This window comes from Propithecus coquereli, unplaced genomic scaffold, assembly GCF_000956105.1.
Source record: "Propithecus coquereli isolate 6110/MARCELLA unplaced genomic scaffold, Pcoq_1.0 Scaffold105, whole genome shotgun sequence".
Taxonomy (NCBI): domain Eukaryota; kingdom Metazoa; phylum Chordata; class Mammalia; order Primates; family Indriidae; genus Propithecus; species Propithecus coquereli.
The window spans coordinates 3,041,474-3,061,801 of record NW_012134414.1 but is presented as its reverse complement, the minus strand read 5'-3'; positions in this window follow the sequence as shown (position 1 = coordinate 3,061,801).

Here is a 20,328-nt window from a genome sequence, read left to right as displayed (position 1 = left end):
TAGATTAGTGGCTGCCTTGGGCTGAGGGCAGGAACACAGATTGACGGCAAATGGGCATGAGGAATATTTTTAAAATGATAGACATGTTCTAAAATTGGATTGTAGTAATGGTTGCAGAAGTCTGTAAATTTACTAAAAATCAGTGAATTGTGCAATTTTAAAATGGGTAAATTTTATATGTAAATTATATCTGAAGAAATATTTTGAAGTAATATTAAACAATTTATAATTTTAGGCATATTACTGAAATTTCTAAACAAAAATATACCCAAGTTAAAAACAAGTTTTACATATTTATATCCTTTTGTTAATTTTTTAAAAGTTGCTACATTTTAAAGAAAAAAAGTGTGTATTTATCATGAATATGCACAGAAAATAACTAGGAAGAAATTTAAGCAATGTCGTTTTTAGTGGGCAAAATTAGACTTCCCTTGCAGGAAAGTTTTTACATCTTACTTTATGCATTTTTGTACCATTAGATATTTTTATAGGCAAACATTCCCTTTATTTAGAAATATACAAATTATTCTTAATATCTATGTTTTTCTTCTGTTCTTTAATAAGTTTGTCACCAAAATTCTCAGAATATAAATTATTTATAATTAAATATTTCAATTCCAGAATAAAAAGGTAAAATATTTGCTGGTTCTGGAAAAATTTTATTGAGGATTTAATGTACACTATCTCTTGACAAATGCACTAGAGCATTTCACCAAGTGTGTGTATATTCTATTGATAGTATTGAGATAATTTTAGATAAAAGGCTGGCAAACTTTTTCTTAAAGAGCCAAATTACAAATATGGTAGTCTTTGCAGGCCATATTGTCTCTATCTCAACAACTCTGCTATTATATCTTAAAAGCTGCCATAGAGAATACACAAAAGAATGGCTTGGATGTGTTTGCCAACTCCTGTATTAGGTAGTGAAATGAATAATTTTTTATTTTAAGATTGGCTTGAATATATATTAGAAAAATATAACTAGCACATCAAGCCCATGACTTCATAACTAGTATTGCTTGGGAGGAAGCTAAATTTATGTACATTTTTAAAAGATTGTAGATTTAAAGAAAAATATTGAGTAAGTTGCAGAATTGAAAGTACTTGGGTATGACAAAAATAATAAAATATTTTTGCAAATGGCAAACATTTGGCAAAACTGCACTTGAACATAAATAACAGCTTCTTGCTAATAATAAACCATGAGATGAAGAAAATGTCTCCAAACTAGGTAACTCTTCCCAGTTACCCAATTCACTTCTATTCCTAATTTGCCCAATTTGAGGCAAAGCTCCTTTAAAGAAATGTTAAAATGTATACAATCCCCAAAGGGAATGGTCTCTAATATTTACTGAATCATGGAAGGTATGGACCTGCTCCCCAGAAAAAAATACAGACTTAAAAACTGTGATCCCTGAAGCACATCCAAATTCAGAGACCTCAAAGTGGTAAGAATCGAAAGAACATATACAACAGTATTATTCAAAAGGTTTTCCGGGAACTCTAGTGCACATGACCTGTGTGTGCTCAGCACCAAACTCAGCAAAGCAAACAGACAGATGAAGAATACGATGTCTTTTGGGAGCCTGTGCCCTCCACAGATACATATCATGATGACACAGCTGAGTGCTGCCCGCATCAATTCAACAAGCCCCAGTCCAGGTCAGAAAAAGAACAGACTTCCTCCACCGTCCGAAACACGGCCATAATCCCCAAACTGATAATCATCACAGGGCATTTTCCACTTAGGGAGATTAGAAGTGGGAAAGGGCAGGGGAAAGGGTGGATGGGAGGGAGAAAAAGGAGCTGACATTGCTGAGATCTATGTATGTGCTGGGTGCCAGACACTTAATAAATCCACGAGGTGGATATAATTACTTGCATTTTAGAGAAAAGGAAATGGAAATGTTTATCTAGATTTATCTCCACAGATAAAGCCTTCCTATCGGTAATGCTAAATAGTAAATATTGATCTGTAAACACATCTTATTATTTCATGTTTCCCAATCAGCTTGTTCATGCTACTAGAATCTTTCCATATCTGTATTCAACTGAACTATTCTTGGCTTTAAGACTCAGCATAAGCACCACGTTCCCTGAGAAGCCTTCCCTGACACCTGCTGCCATTCCCAATTCACACCTGTCTTGGTTTTAGTTCCACAGGACCCTACCCTTCTACATAGTTCCATGATATGCCCCACATTAATTGCTGACTTGCTTGCCAGTCTCCATCAACAGACTTGGAAGTTCAGAGACCGTTTCTGTTGACTTCTCTCCTCAGAGCTTAGTATAATGTCTGGCACAAAGTAAGGACTCAGTGGCACCTGTTTGTCAGGTGCGGCGATTAGATGTCAGGTTTTGGTTTCCTGGTTCTTGGTTTCTAGTACTGAAGAAGGATTACTGGTATTGAGGTGACGGAATAAAAGAGCAAGTCAAGCAGGTGGAAGTGAGCAAAGTGTCAAGATTTATTGAAGTACAGTATGTTTCAAAGAGCGAATGGATTCATTTTTGTGAGTGGAGAAGACTCTGAGACTGAATGGGATTTTTTTTAAATTAAGGTTTTCATTTTATGTTAACTTGGGGCTAAATATTTGTGGCTTTTTTCGGAAAGAGGTGGAGAGTTTCCAGAATGGCCAGTCTTTTTTTTTTTTTAATCCTGTAAGGCAATTTCGGTGGGGGGCGGGGCGATTGCCATGCATTTGTAAACTGTCATGGGGGGGAGGTGTGATTTTTACTATGTTAATGAGGGTAGGTCACTTGAGGACACTGTCACCTTGTTTGTATGTATGTTTTTTTGTTTTTGTTTTTGTTTGAGACAGAGTCTCACTCTGTTGCCTGGAGTAGAGTGCCCTGGCGTCAGTCTAGCTCACAGCAACCTCAAACTCCTGGGCTCGAGCAATCCTACTGCCTCAGCCTCCCGAGTAGCTGGGATTACAGGCATTCGCCACCATGCTCGGCTAATTTTTTCTATATAGATTTTTAGTTGTCCAAATAATTTCTTTCTATTTTTAGTAGAGACGGGGTCTCACTCTTGCTCAGGCTGCTCTCGAACTCCTGACCTTGAGTGATCCACCCGCCTCGGCCTCCCAGAGTGCTAGGATTACAGGTGTGAGCCACTGTATGTGTTTTAAAGACCCCCTTTTGTGGCCTTGATTATATCTCTACTTTATGGTTTTTCTGTCTCTTTTTGGTTGGTCAGTCTTTGGAAGCCCCCTATCATGGACCAAATATCTGTTTGGTCTTTGGAGACATCCTTGACAAGGCATTTGGATATTTTTTGGAAGGCTCCTCTGGTCAATTTCGGGTTTTTTTATTGTAGAAAAAGTATCTCCTAGTGTTATTTGTTTTTTTTTCCCCTCTATCTCTGCCTAACAGTTTTTCTTGAGAGACATGGGATCTAAAATTTTGGAAGGTTATGGTCGAAGATCCGTCTTTTGTAACTGTTTTTTGTTGATTATGGGTGGTGAATCAGTTTTTTAGGTTTTAATATTTTTTTTAGGAGGAAGAAGTCACAGACGGAATGTCTGGGCACTCTGATCTAGGGGGCTCCTCATGGGCTGTCCTCTTGGTCCTGACACTCCTGTAGCAGACATATGGGAGGTGGAGGGACATACTCAGGTGGAGCCTGAGGCCCATTTGGGGCTGAGGCTACAGGCACAGTTGTCTCTCTGCCACCTGACTCCTTTTTTTTTTTCTCTTATTTAGCACCTCTCAACACAAGAGCCACAGTGTTGAGGGTCTTAAGCATATAAAGGCCTGGACATAGGTAAACCTCTGACCACTTTTTCTCTTGTCTACAAAAGAGGTCTAATTATGAGATAGCATTATAATTAAGACTCCTGTTTATGGGCCAGGATTTTCTGTCCAGTAGCTGGTTTCGGGGCCAGGCTGTGTTGTAAAAGAATATTAGTTGTTTTTTTTTTTCCAAAGGCTGCTGAATCTAGCAATTTTTAATTTTTTAACAAACATCCCAGGGGCAAATGTGTAGGAATTGACATTTTTTGTCTCATGTTTTTATGGGTAGAGATGAGAAGGTAGTCTATCCATCCCCAGTTCTGTCGGGTCACTACCTTGGGTAGTGATAACATAGTTTAGTGAGCTTTATCTTAATACCTGCAACTTAGCAACCACAGTTTCAGTAGGCAAAATATAGACAGACAGTTTAACAAACTCTGTATTTTAACTCTACAGTGGCAGATTGACTCTTTGAATTCTGAACTTTTGATGTATTTTGTCCATTTGTTTAAACATGTATAAGAACAGAAATTTAAGAGCTTTTAAACATAAGTCCCATAACTGAGAACAGAAAACTGTGTTGTTTTAACTAGAATTTTTTCTTTTAATTATAGCCAACTTGATCACATATACAATTTTTTTAATTTACTTTTACAAACCTTATCTCAACTTGCACTGACCACTGATGACATACGTAAGCCTTTTTTATTCCAAATTTTCTTTTTTTTTAAACAAGCTTTCCTTGTCTTGAAGAAACAATATGAAGTAACTGGTTGAAAAATCATGCTATGCTCATCCACAGTGGGCTAATTAACAAAAAGTTTCCACTCAATAGGCAAACTTTGACCTCCATGGACAGTTCCCATGGGAGATACCATGAACAGTAAACCCCCTATTCAGGAACAGGCCTATAATCTAATTAAGACATTAAATACACATTTAAAATGATGCCTTGACAGCAGAAAACTTGAGATCAAGACCTAGATCTATTACTTAATAGTTGTGTGATTTTGGACAAGTTAGCATCTTAAAGCCACAAATCCATCATCTGCATAATGGATAATAACAGTATATAATTCATAGGTTTGCTATAAAAATGAAATGAAATAATGCAAGTAAAGCACTTAGCCCTAGCCTAAGGGCTCAAAAAATGTCAGCTATTACAAAAACATCATTAACATGGTTAATCTTATAGTAAGTACACATATATCCAAAAGAGCAGGCAATCATTTCCAAACATGGTTGTTGAAAAAAGAGAGTTAGCAGAGACGCTGGTATTTTAGCTAAAACTTGAAGGCAGCATCAAAATGTTTATATATGATGGAGAGAACAGCAATGAGAAGAGCCAAGAAAATGATGATTTGCTCAGAGGGTAATGAGAAGGCAATTTTGACTTGAGGCGGAGTCTACGCAAGGAAGTGAGAGAAGGAGGGCCTGAGAGGTAAGCTGGTGACGGATTCCAAGAGGCCTATGATGTCAGGCTTTGGGTTTTGTCCTATATGTGATGGGGAGCCCCTGAAAGTTTTTGTTCAGGAATGTAAAACAATCAAAGCAATGCTTTATCAGGAAAGCTGGAAACGGGAAGACTAGTTAGATAGACTACTTAGATGGTGACTGCGGTAGTCCTGCTGCATAGCGATGAGGACATACCTGGGAGTCGTGACAGAGTAGAAAAATGGAGATAGGATGCACTCTGAAGGATAAATAAACAAGACATATGTACTGAATGTCAGTATTGGTCATGATTCTAATCAAAAAAATGTTGCCAGGCTACATTTTCTTGATGAGTATTTAGGTCTGAATTCAAGTTATGAAATTCCAGAGATGCATTGATCCTTCCAGGTGTTTCAATGGCTAAGAAGTGTACTTGGCTCACCATGAGCATCAAATCTGTACTGGTGCTCAGAATAATGTTGATCAGTATCTGCACATCAATATTCATAGCAGTATAGCCAAAAGGTGGAAACAACCAAATGTCCACCAATGGATGAGTGGTTAAACAAAATATGTATGAACATACAGTGGATGATTATGCAGCCTTAAAAGGGAATGGATTCTGACACATGGTACAACTTGAATGAATCTTGAAAATATTATGCTAAGTGAGATAAACCAGACACAAAAGGGCAAATACTATATGATTCCACTAATATGAATCACCTAGAGTAGTCAAATTCATAAAGATAGAAAGTAGAACAGTGGCCTAATGGGCGCGGTGCACACCATCTGGGGGATGGACACACTTGAAGCTCTGACTCAGGCAGGGCAAAGGCAATATATGTAACCTAAACATTTGTACCCCTGTAATATGCTGAAATAAAAAAAAAGAAAGTAGAATAATGGGTACCAGGGATTAGGGGTATGGAGTAATTGGGAGGTAATTTTTAATGGGTATGGAGTTTCAGTTTGGGATTATGAAAAAGTTCTAGAGATGATGGTAGTGATGATTGCACAATAATGTAAATGTACTTAATGCCACTAAACTGTATACTTAAGACTGGTTAAAATGTTAAACTTTATGTTATATGTCTTTTACCACAATTAAAAAAATGTGGATTGGATACTCTGAAAAACATGCTCATTCAAAACAAGAGAAAGCTAAGGCTTGCCAACCCATTTCACCTAGACGTTCAGCCCAGTGAGAGCCCTTGGGTCAGACGCCATTGGTTGTTTTGTCCAACTAGAGAAATGAAGAGAAAAATAAATGCAAATCATCCATCTACATCAAAATGATAATGGTAGCAAAATGGCTCATGGTTCTCTGCTTTTCATCTGCCCTGGTCTGATACTAAAGGAAAAAAAGAAAGGAAGCCACTGTATCACTCCGATCAACCCCTCACCTCGGTACTTCCACTTGTGGACAAACTCCTTGGGGAAAGAAAAAGTAACTTGTCTATCTCTGTACCTTAACTCCAGAACCACAACATGTACTCCACAGATACATTCACTGAGAATTGAAGAACTAGAAGTATTTAATATGCTTCTATCAATTAAAATTTCCCCAACTGGATACTGTGTTCAGCACTATGCTAGTTGGAAAATGAATAAAGAAATATAAGACATGGTCTCTGCCTTTTAAGATCATATAATCTACTTGAGGGGACAAGAATCTTATAATGATATAATAATGAATAGAATATAATTAGGTGCTAAATTGTGTAGTGCAGATTATAAGTACTCTAGGGGTCATAAAAATGTCTAACATCCTGTAAAAATGAATAATGGGCCATTAGTAAATCTTTACTTACTATGCATTTGTAGGAACAAGCAGAGAAACCTATAAAATGGACTAAAGGCTCTTTATAATATCCATTATATTTTAATTTTATGTGTAATATACCTTCTCTACCAGTCCCTTTCTTAATTTTTGGGGGGGATTTACTTTTTTCTCAGCCTTTTTTAGAAGTAATTATAAACAGGCCTCAAAGGAAAATAAATAAATGTGCCAATGACCATTCAAAAGAATGTGTAAATTACTGTTAAACAGAGATACTCAATGAAAATTAGTAAATTCAGCCTTTATAAAAATAAACCTTTCATTCAAAGCTTGATTTGTTTAGACAAACCCACGAAGAAATAGCTATATTGACTCTCCTCCTTCCCACATGAGGGCGAAAGAGATCCATGGAAAATTTTATTCATTTAGCATCAGAATTCATACCATTTGCTTTAAAATGAGAATTTCACAGCCCTCTGCATGGCATAGATCAGAACAGACATGGATTTTGTTTCTATAAAGACTCAGATGGTGAGCGTGTGTATCTTTTTGTTCTGGCCAACCTCAAACATTACAAGTTCTACAGCTATGCAGCTTAAGCAACAAACTGAAAAAGTAAGTAATTCTATTTCCTAGACTGCCACTCGCTATAATCTCTCTCATCACTCCCTTCATCCTTTCCCCCTACATAGCTATCAAACATATTCAGCTCTATCAAATTTCAGTAAATAGAGAGCAACCTAGTATTTCTCAGTCAACTATTCGGTCCACATAATACTGGCGAGACATGGGGGTGTTTTGGGTAATCTATTTTTGCATAACAAACTACCCCAATACTTAGTGGCTTAAAACAACCACTTTGTTTCACTCAAGATTTTTTTGGATGAGGAGTTCAGGAGGGCTCATCTTGCTGGTTCATCCCTGATCAATGTCCAAGATTGCTTCCTCTCACTTAAATGTCATGGACCTCTAGGGTGCTCCATGGTTTCTCTCTCGTACCACATAGTGTATCACTCTCCAGGAAGTGCCAGGACTAGGGTGAGGTAAGATAGGTGCCTTGGATGCAAAATTTAAGGAGATATTCCTTCTCAATGTCACGCAAGTATACCTGAGTTCACCTCTTTAAATTTTATGTCCAAGGCACCTGTCTTGCCTCTCCCTCATTCTAGCCCTGCCTCTGGGGCCTCTCCACATGGCTCCATGGCTCAGCTTTCTCACACCTTGGTGGTCTCAGAGTAAGAAAGGGCATACAAGGTCTATGCACATAATTGGCAAGGTGTCACTTTCACCATATTCTATGGGTCAAAACAATCACTGGGTCTGCCCAGATCCACAGGTAGAGAAAGACACCACCTGTTGATAAGGCTGTGAGAAGGTCTCATGGCAAAGAACAAGTGGTATGAGAGACATTGCTGCAGCCATTTTTGAAAAATACATTCTTCCACATCTTCCTTCATGCATTTTCCTTTATTTCACTTTATTCCCAGAACACTGTGATATCCTCCTCATTAATATCCTAGCCTCTAAACTTCATTTTCAATTCACCATACTACAGCACGCTACACCTGACCTTCCTGTAATAACTACATTAGTACCCTTACTTAAACTTTCTAGTAGCCCCCGACTTATAAATAAAACCTATACCCTTCTATCTATCATTTCAAGTGTTCCATGATTCAATGCCATCCCATCTGTTGTAGGTTGAATCGTGTCCCCCAAGAAGATATGTTCAAGTCCTAACACCTTGCTATGGTTTAAAAGTGCACACTCCGAAATTCAGGTATTGCCAATGTGATAGTATTAAGAGGTGAGGCCTCTGAGAGGTGATTAGGCTATGAGGGCTCCTCCCTCATGAATGAAGTTAGGTGTCCTTATAAATGTGCTTGATGAAGACAGTTCATCCCTTTTTGTCTTTCTACCTTCTGCAACATGAGGACATGACATTCCTCCTGTCTGGGGGATGCAGCCTTCAAGGAGCCATCTTGGAAGCAGAGATTGGACGCCCATCAGGCAATGAACCTGCAGATCAAGATACCTTGATCTTGGACTTCCCAGCTCTAGAACTGTGAGAAATAAATTTTTGTTCTTTATAAATTACCCAGTCTGTGGTATTTTGTTATAGAAGCACAAACAAACTAAGATACTTCAGCACTTGTAACTGCAACCTTCTTTGGAAATACGGTTTTTGCAGATGTAATCAACTTAAGGTGAGGTCATACTGGATTAGGTTGGGCCCTAATCTAACAACTTCTATCTTTAAGAGAAAAAGGAGAGAGATTTGGACACAGAGATACAGAGGAGACAGAGGGAAAAAAGTCACATGAAGACAAAGGCAGAGATTGGAGCGATGCATATATAAACCAAAGGATTGCCAGAGCCACCAAAGCTAGGAATAGACAAGGGAGGGTTCTTCCCCAGTGCCTTTGGAGGGAGTATGGCCTTGCCAAACCCTTTATTTTGAACTTCTGGCCTCCTGACTATGAAAGAACAAATTTTTATTATTTTAAGCCACAATGTTTGTAGTAATTTATTATGGCAGCCCTAGGAACCTAATATACCACCCAACCAGTTCTACTTCCCCCCCTACTGATTTCAAATACTCACCCTTTATCTAGGTAGAGGTCTCTTCCCTGTCTCCATCTTTCAGTTAATTACTATATTTCATTTTTTCCTTTCTTTCCACCATAAAAAACAAAGCAAGGCAGTGTACATACCTATAAAGTATGGCTGAGTTATAACTGGCATCTAGTATTTAGCTAGGCAGGGTTAATTGTCCCGAATGCTGAGCCAAGGTACACCTGGTACAAAGGGTGTTTCATGCATTTGTTAACTTTAAAAAAAAATGAACAGATAATAAGTTTTTCAGTAAGAGCTTAGAGTCAAGAGTAGAATGATTCTTTCTTTCCCATCACGTTCTTTGTTCATTAAAAAGGAAAAAAATATTTGGTTTAAGTAAGTGAGATAGTAATTTACAGAAACAGACCTGCAAAGCTATAGTAGTCTTTCCTTAACTACTTACCACTTAGCTGTCATAAATTGTATGAATTACTGTGGCTTTAATTAACTGGACCAAAAGTGACTTCCAAATGGTAATTCAATAACCTAGTGCTCTAGAAAGGTTGCCCTCTTTATTGTTCCTATCTTTTTTTTTTTTTTTTTTTTGAGACAGAGTCTCACCGTGTTGCCCGGGCTAGAGTGCCGTGGCCTCATCCTAGCTCACAGCAACCTCAAACTCCTGGGCTCAAGCGATCCTCCTGCCTCAGCCTCCCGAGTAGCTGGGACTACTGGCATGCGCTACCATGCCCGGCTAATTTTTTCTATATATTTTTAGTTGTCCAATTAATTTCTTTCTAATTTTAGTAGAGACGGGGTATCGCTCTTGCTCAGGCTGGTTTTGAACTCCTGAGCTCAAACAATCCGCCCGCCTCAGCCTCCCAGAGAGCTAGGATTACAGGCGTGAGCCACCGTGCCCGGCCTATTGTTCCTATCTTGATTGTTGGAAATAGTGTATGATAAGCTCCTCAAGAAATTAGAGAGGCCATCTATCTTTTTCCAAAAAACACCTTATATGGTAACATGTGCAAAATAAATGTAATTTTTAAAATAATGATAGGGATGAGACATCTTATAGTACATATTGATCAGATGGTTATGAACATAAACCACGCCAGAGATTTGAGAGACTATTTCTGAAATGCAGGAAGTGATAGTCCAGTGACGGCTGGTCTACTCGTGGGGCCCTGGATACCCTGGTGGGTACCAGATCTTAGCCGACAACCTGGAAGGCATTCAGGGAAGTGAGCAAGATGGTGAGGAGGCTTGAGGAACAGCAGAGGAATATAGTGATGTTGAACTTGAAGAATAGAAGTTTCAGAAGAAACTCAATTACCTTAACATATAAGAAAGACTTTTCTAATAAAGAATCATACTTACTTAGATGTACCTGAAAGAGAAAGGCTAAACCAATAAATGAACATTATAGGAAGACAGATTTTGAACTGTCATAAGAGAGATACCTAAAAATAAAGTTAGAAATTGTGAATTGTCCCTGAAAATGTTCATACAAAGCCTTGTAACTTCTTGATAAGAGTATCTTATTTATCTTTGTAGCCCTAGTGCATAGCACAGTTCCTACCATACGGTAACTGATCAATATGTTAATATATTTGATAAATAAAGGAAAATTCAATTACCTGATGATAGTTTGGATTAAATGGTCCCTTTCAGACCTAGGATTCCAGTATTTTAGGATTCCAAAAGAAGCTCAACTATGAGTCACTAATTTTTCCTTTCAATGTGTCACATAGTCATAATTTCCTATATGCTAGATGGGTACTCCTCAGGTAAATAAAGAAGAATCCCAAACATTTCATTGGGAATATTTTAGGTAGTACCATGCAGTCATTAGGTCCAAAACGTGAAATACTTAACAATCTTAAAAGGCACATATTTACACATATACTATTAATTCTCTAAAATTTCCTTTATTCAAGGCAAAAGTGAGCTGTAATTTATTAAACCTTTATCACAGGCATTATGCTCAGTGCTTTCATAGTCATTCAAAAGCATTTATTTAACACTGACTGTGTGCCAGGCGTATCTAATACTTACAAGCAAGTTAGCAAGGTAGGTATTAATATCACCAAATGAAAGCCAAAAGAGTTATGTAACTTATTCAAGTTTAGGCCATGACTAGCATATACAGAGTCTTTGTGTACATTTTAAAAACAAGGTATCTCTTCCTCAAGACATTTTATTTCCATCTGTTATAAAATTTGTCATAATATACTGATTTCATAAAAACAAAAAACTTTACTGCCCATAAAATCATCTCAATAAATATTCAAACTTATAATCTATGGTATAAACAGCATGCACTTTAGATGTATTTCTTTGTGCAGTGCACAATCTAATCAACAGTAAATGACGATCCTGTATGAGATATTTAATAAGTGCATAGCCAGAAATTTTGCTCCAAAGTACCACATTTATTCCCACCCTAAATGAGAATGATCAGGAATTTCACGTTAATTTTGGCTGCATATTACTGCTGTCTCCTTTCAGCACTGTTTCATACTCAAAGCACTCATAAAATGTATTTATGTGAACATAAAGCCACTGAATACATAGAAAGCAACTAATAGTAGATGGCTAAGAAAAATTTCTTGGTGACTCCATCATTACCTCTCCCAGATAAGAACTGCTTCTCCAAAGACTGATTTTACCTGCCAGGAAAACTGGAAAATATTTTTAGGATTAGTATAAAATAGTTGTTCTCATAAATATCAACTAAATATTCAATCTTAACCCTAAAGTCTAATTACTACAAAAATAACTTGAATCCTATTTCACTATGATGTTAAAGTGCTTCAGATCAATATTCGGTCAAATTATGGAAGAAAGGTATTAAGAATAACAAGAGTTTTTAAAGAAAAGATTTTGACTTTTCCTAGGAGAAAAGTAGGTAATACCATGCAGTCATTAAGTGCAAAATGGAAACACTTAACAATCTTCAAAGGCACATATTTACACATATACTATTAATATGCATATCCCAGCATGTGAAATGGTCTTAACACCCAGTGAAAATAAAAAATATTCTCAGAAAGATCCATGCATGTACACATGGTGTTTTAGTCTCCAAATCACCCTTTTTGAGTTTCTATTATGTTGCAAGTTTTGTGTTAGATGCTGAGGACACAGTGACAGTCCATGCTCCACCCTTATTCCAACAGGCAAAATTAACGTAAAAAAAAAGTGTGGTAACTGCAGCAATAGAGATCTAGACAAAGTATAATGAGCTCACTTGAAGGGGCTCCGACCTTTGTGGGGTTTTGCACACAGGATTTCTTAGAATTTAGGTAAATAGAGCTCATAATAATATAAGGTTTAAAATTAACTTAAAAACCAGACTACTCTGCCAAAAAAAAAATGGTGAACTAATACCTCTTGTATTAACCTGGATGGAACTGGAGACCATTCTTCCAAGTGAAATATCATAAGGATGGAAAAACAAACATCACATGTACTCACCATTAAATTGGAACTAATCGATCAACACTTACGTGCACGTATGGAAATCACATTCATCGAAAATCAAGTAGGTGGGAGGGGGGAGGAGGGGACAGATAAATTCACATCTAACAGGTACAATGCACACTATCTGGGGAATGGGCACATTTATACCTTTGACTCAAATGGTACAAAAGCAATTTATGTAACCAAAACGTTTGTACCCCCCGTGATGTTCTGAAACTTAAAAAATAAATTAAAATAAATTAACTTAAAAACCAATCCTTACCATCATACTTGGCTCACAGTAAATACATAATAGATGTGAAATGAATAAATAAATGAACTTTCCAGCTTACAAATTAGACTTGGGCTATGAGCAAACATCCACATCAATTATAAAAGAAACGTTCATGAATACAAAATATTTTTAAATACCCAGAACCCTAAGGCAATTTGAATTGAGGGAAGATGCCATTTAAATACAAACCTCATCCTGACCAACTTAAAAGTTGTTTGTGATATCTATTGGGGCCATTTAATCACATTTTCAGAATCTCGGTAACAATTTTTTTTCAGTCATGTGGACTATATTTTTTCTAAATCTCAACCATAGTTATCTATCTGGCTTTGCAAGGATGATCAATTATAAGGAGTTCTAACAATTTCCACTGTTTTTCAGCCATCCAGACAGAGAAGATCCAGGCTTAAGTGAGAGACGAGGGTGGGGGTAGAGAAAAGTTGATTCTTTGCTGTATGTATAGAGGGGATGTACACTTATGAATTCCAACTTTTCAGGTGGATAATTGGAGACAAAAGTTTGTTCCTTCAACATTTTTAACCACTCCACCCTGCCTCCCAAGCCTCCCAAGAAACATTGTACTGAAATAGAAGTAAAATGCTAAATACCTTACACACCTTTTCTTCTAATTCTGTGTTTTGGACTTTTTTTAAATGTTCATCTCACATTCTATTATAAATAACCTGAGTATGGGGCCACAGTCTGTGTAGTTCTCTGTAATCAGCATCCATTCCAGCACCCTGCACAATGAACCACTCACGAAATGTTTCCTGGTGCTTGTATTACACAGTAAACTGCCCAACACGTGAAATTCAAAAGTTGGTACTTTTTTTAAACATACTTTAGTCAATGTCTGATGTGAAGGAGGATGACAAAATATGAGAATCAAGACGCCTTGAAACTAGTTATTGTCAACATTTTTTTTAACGCTGTGAGCTTCCTCCACCCTAATTTCCACCACTGCCACTTAGAAAATAGTTCCTAACTTTCTATGTGGAGTCCCTAGAACTTTAGAAGGGGAAGAAAGGAGAATATAAGTATGACTCCATAGTATACTCCACAGTGCACTTGCAGAGAGGTTCATTTCTCAGTAACCAAGTGAAATTTTATAACCATTTATGCTACGTATTTTGTTAGATATTAGTATAAGCAGAATAATTAAATGGGAGCATAAAATTTGAGTTGTAGACAGTTAAGAAGGCATAAACAAGGACCAATAAACTATGAAGTTTGCATCATAAAACACTGGTAAGTTAGTTCTTTATTCTAAAAGAAAAATATCTAAGTTTCAATTTCTTTTTGAAAAATAGGCCTCACATTCATCTGCTCTCTGGGACTGATGAAAAATGCAGGTTTCCACCCTATCTTCAGTCAGTGCATGTACACAGACCTAATGAGGAATTGCACAGGCAGAAGTGTTAAAAATGGATACATATTAGCAACATACGAAAACCATTAAAGAGGGATATTTGCTCTGGTACTTACTGCTTTTTTCATTAACAAAGTTCTCATTGCCCCTAAGAGTCTGAATACAAATAAATATTCCTAATTCTCCCTTCAGGTCCATATAAATTCCCCACACTTACTTTTATCCTCTATTTAAATCGAATGTACATCTGGTTTACATAGGAGCAGCATAGTGCTAGGTAATTAATAAGTACACGGTGTTCATTCAACTAAATATGTATTGCAAATATATGCAAACTATATACTAAGTCCTAGAGTACCAGGGATTGATAAAAATACATTAAAAGGATAATTAGCATTCTTGATCTGAAATTTAAATATTAATACAAGTAAAATGAAACAGTAAAGAGAAGACAAATGAAATGGAATGGAATGGAATAGGATGATAAAATGAAATGGAATGGGGAAATACTCTTGGCCACACTCTTACATGATTACGTTATAGTTCTACATTTTTCTAAATTACTATAACAAGTCTTAAAGACACTGTCCTATTTTTCTCCGCATCTTTAACACTGCCATAGTGGAGAATATAAATCTAAGTGAGAATATAGATGAATATTAATATGCCACACAAAAGAAACAGAAAATGATAGCACTGAAACCAATGCTGTGAATATAACTACCCCAAGCATTAAGGAATCAGCTTATTGTTACCTAAAATAAACCATGTAAATGTTTTCTCAAAATTTTTTCTTAAAATCCATCATTGTGCCTTTGAAGTAGGGAACTTCAGAAGTTTTAGAAGTGACAATCTTAGTAGTATTTACAGCAAAAACTAAATCTTTCAAGAGTAGTTCAGGCTGGATTTCTAGGTTTATCATAACAGGGATACATTCAATTTTCTAAATATTAAAAGAATCTTCTTTAATCATGTTCCTCACGGAAAAAGAGCCCAGGCAAAAACCAAATGCTGAAGCAAGACCCAAAGCTTCTAAACTGCTTTTTCCAAATAAGAGGAGACCTTGGTGCCTTATTACTTTATCCCACTGGAAACTGTGGTGTGCAGAAACTAGCAGCCCATGGCTACTAGAAGTCTAAAACATGGAACACATAACATGCAATTCACATGCTCACACATATACATTTGTACATGGGCTGACTTTCCAGGAGAGCCCCTGACCTCTTTAGAAATTGCAGAGTAACCCAGGAAATCAGCTTCAAGTATTATGTACCTCTGCTCTGCCTCAGAGGCCCCAACCCACATCCTAATGGTTCTGAGAGGCTTCCATGATTAAACCCAAGAACAAGAGGCAGAAAAACCGAGGCTTGCAAATGGCCCATCCAGGCTCTTGCACGCAGCCTGTCTCTGCCAGACCGCCCCTGAGGAATGTAAATGATCTGTTCAGAACTGAAGTGCCTTACCCTTGCTGTATGTAAATTATTCATGACCCCCCTCCTTCTCTATCTACTCCCTGCTCTCTTTACCAATTTATATCTAAGCTACCTCAATTGCCTTGTGCTCTGCTCCCCTCAGAAACTTGAAAAGGAAACCAGATTAGCTAAACAACTGAATCAGATTTCTTTTCAACATATTAGGGAGTAGAATAAACTGCTTTGTAATTTCTTTGTTATTCGGCTTTTTTTTTTTTTTTTTTTGAGACAGAGTCTCACTCTTTTGCCCGGGCTAGAGTGAGTGCCGTGGCGTCAGCCTAGCTCACAGCAACCTCAAACTCCTGGGCTCAAGTGATCCTTCTGCCTCAGCCTCCCGAGGAGCTGGGACTACAGGCATGCGCCACCATGCCCGGCTAATTTTTTTCTATATATTTTTAGTTGTCCGATTACTTTCTTTCTATTTTTAGTAGAGACGGGGTCTCGCTCTCGCTCAGGCTGGTCTCGAACTCCTGAGCTCAAACAATCCGCCCGCCTCGGCCTCCCAGAGTGCTAGGATTACAGGCGTGAGCCACCGCGCCCGGCCTGTTATTCAGCTTTTTAGAAAGCAATTCCTTAAGTTATTCTGTTTAAATCTTTGAACTACTTTGCTAACTTTCTTTGGTAGCATGCTAACATTTTACTAAAGCCTGTGCAATGTTACAAAAACCTTAATTTTTGCAGTCAGTGCTTCGATGTGAGCAGCAGGGGGCAATAGCATACCAAGAATTGCAGAAACTGTCCTGGGCTCTGAGAAACACTGTTGAATTGCTGCAGTGGGTCTGTGTACCCGCCGCGATGATCTCAGCTCTCAGATGAAGTCTTTTGTTTTGTGTCCTATTTTACAATGCACCGTTCAGTTTTCTCTATGAGTTGTGACTTAGTCACAGTATTTCACTGTGACAGCTTAGTTTAAGGAAAAGAAAGGTAAAGGGAAAAAAAAGGAGGAAAAGGGAAAGAGAAAATTAAAATGCTTCCAAATGAAACATACAAAGACAAAAAGTAATCCTGCATATATCTGTATATATAAAGTTTGTCCCTTCTCCATTCCCATCTTGGACATAGTTTTTCTGTATTACAGACTCAATTCATCCCTATTCCTTCCTCTGCCTCTCTCTCTCTCACCCATTTCATTCTACTTTCTCTGCCAGTTTTCCGTTAAAACAGATTTATCAAAAGTAAAAAGCAAACCAAAAAACCTGTTTTAAGCCAAATACTTCACTTTTTAAAAGAATATTTAAAATTCTGTCATCTTTCTGGCCTTTAATCAGGCTTCTGAGTATAGAATTGTAATGTTTTTATGCTTCTTGAACATTTATTAGTCAAGATATATTTCATTGATACATATGTTGTAATAAAATTCTTCCCCTGTAAATGCACAGCTTCAGAAAAATAGCCAAAAGCTGTAGTTATGACATACATCTGATGTGTTTGCAGGTAGAATATAAAGTACAAACTGAAACAGCAGAGATTTGAAGAATATATTCAAGCATCATTGCAATGATACAGGTCGGGAAAGGTATTCAGTAATCCAACTCTCAAAGTGAGCAAATATGAAACTCCTCTCATACATAATTTGAGTTGCACCCCAAAATATAATACCTACATGCTGGCTTTCTTCCCTACTTAGGATGGAATTCCAAGAGTTATTAGTGTATTTCCACAGAGCTATTAATTTATTTCTGCGGTGTGTAGAAGTATTATTTCAACATCTGGCACCAAAATTCCTTTTTTTGTTTGTCTGTTTTTGTTTTTGCTTTTGTTTTTTTTAAGGCTGGTCAAGTGGAGCAGTGGGAGTGGAGGAGGAACAAAGGAATCTGTAACTGGTTGTGATCAATTAGTTGTAAACACCACTGCACTCGGACCGACCCAAAATTCCTCTTGAACGGGGTAGTGTTTGCTCAATCCCTAAGACTGACAGGGGCCTATCTAATCCTGTTGGCTTGTCAGCTCTGGCCTTACCTCCCACTATTTTCCTGCTTACTGCACTGGTCACACTAGCTCCCCTGGTGTTCTTCACAGCACACCAGATATTCTTGTGCCTTGGGCCTCTGCCCTAGCTGTTGCTCTCTATCAGGAACAATACCACTTCATTTATCCAAATGATTTCATTCCTTCACCTACTTCAAGTGTTTGTGCAAAATCACCTTCTTGGTGAAGTCTTCCCTGATCACCTATTTAAAATGGAAAATCCCTCCAGCATTTTCTATCCCTCCTTTCTCTTTTATTTTCCTCAATGGCACTTATCATGATCAAATATGGTATACATTACACACGTAAATATAATTTAGGAGATAACTGAGACCAAACATATTAGCCAATAGAGGGCTCAACCCCACTATTAAAAGGGAAAAAATTAGGATGATCAAAGGAAAACTCAAATCTATACTGGATATAGAAAACAAAGACCCACCTAAGATAAAACTATTCAGAAATGTTAATAACAAAAGGAAGGATATGTAAGGTACGTGAATAAAATACAAATTAAAAAAAGAGAAAGAACTGAGATTTTGAAATTCGATAAAATAGATTTCAGACTGGATATTGAAATATACAGTCTCTGTAATTAAAGCAATATAATATGAATAGACAATCAGATCAATGGGAAAAAAATATAGATATAGACCCAAATACAATTTATGTATGTGATAAAAATGGTAGTTCAAATCCCTGGGAGCAGGGACAAAGTTTTAAATTAAATGTTATAACAGCTTAATAGTCATTTGAAAATAGATAAAATTGAATATAACATCACATAGGTAATTAATGCATATGTGTGTGTGAGTGTATGTGTATCTATTCATCATGAATCTTATAATGAGGAACCAAGCTCGCCTATCCAAACTGAAAGATATTCTGGAAGATCACTGTCCTAGACTTTTCAAAAATGTCAATGCTACAAAAAACACACAAAAAGCCGGAGAACTGTTCTATACTGAAGCTAAAGAGACTCGGCAACTAAATCTAATGAGTGATCCTTGCTTTTTACAAACTATATGGTAAACAAGGACATTTGGGAGACAATTGAGGAAATTTGAATATGAATGATATAGTAATGTAACAAGGTTACATTTCCTAAGTATGGTCCTTGTCTTGTGATCCTCAGGAAGATTTTGCTCGCCTCCCCACACTCCCCACCACCGCCACACACGTTTGGAAACGTCTGGAGACATGTTTGGTTGTCACAATTGGGAGGGGGGTGTTGCTACGGGCATCTAGTCGGTAGAGGCCAAGGATGCAGCTAAACATTGTTTCGCACAGGTCATTCCCTACACACACACACACACACACACACACACACACACACACACACACACACACGAGAGGAATCAGCCCGCCTCAAGGTCAACAGCGCGGTGGTTGAGAAACCCTGATGTAGGACAATCCCTAATTCTTAGGGGATACATACTGAGATATTAGGCAAGAAATTGTCACTTGAGTAGGTCACGTGTCGGCAATATTTAAGGGTGAAGAGTTGCTCGCAACTAATTCTCAAAATATAGCCTACGTCCTCCCTCGCGGGCTGCCCTCAGACTCGCGGCCCTGGGAGGACGCGCGCTCCCGGGGAGTCCAGAGCTCCCGCCGAGCCCGCGCCGTGGGAGGAGCCTGCCAGTGGCGCTGCGCATGCGCCGGGCTGCCGGCCGCGCCCACGCGGCGCCTCTCCCAAAGTTCCTGAGTGCGCCGAGCGCTGCATGCCCGCAACTGAGGTAGGAGAAGAAACTCCCCTGGGGGTTCCATTGGCTTCTCCAGGAGTGACAACGATGCTGTCCCAGTGGGAAGACCCGAACCCTGCTGCTTTGCGAAACGCTTAGGGCCACAGTGAGCATCCTCATCCTTTTGGAGCCCCCGGCCGGGAAGCGCCAGGCCACCCGCTTGGAGTCTGGATTTTCAGAGGTGAATTTTCTTTAGTGGATTCCGACTTGCTCCGTCTGAGAAGCCTGGGCGGCACAACATTGCGTGCTCCACGTGTCGCTGGGCACACTCGTTGCACAGCCGGCTCCTCGCCAGCAAGCGCATACTCAGGTAAAATGTTTAAGTGCCCCAAGATTTTTGTGCCTAGAGTCTTTAATCAAGGAGTTGGCGGACTTTTTCTGTAAAGATCCAGATAGCAAATATTTTAGAATCTGCAAGCCAGGCAGTCTCTGTCGCATATTTGTCTTCGTTTGACAATCTCGTAAAACTGTAAAAACCACTCTTAGCGGCTAGCTTTACACGAACGTGAAGC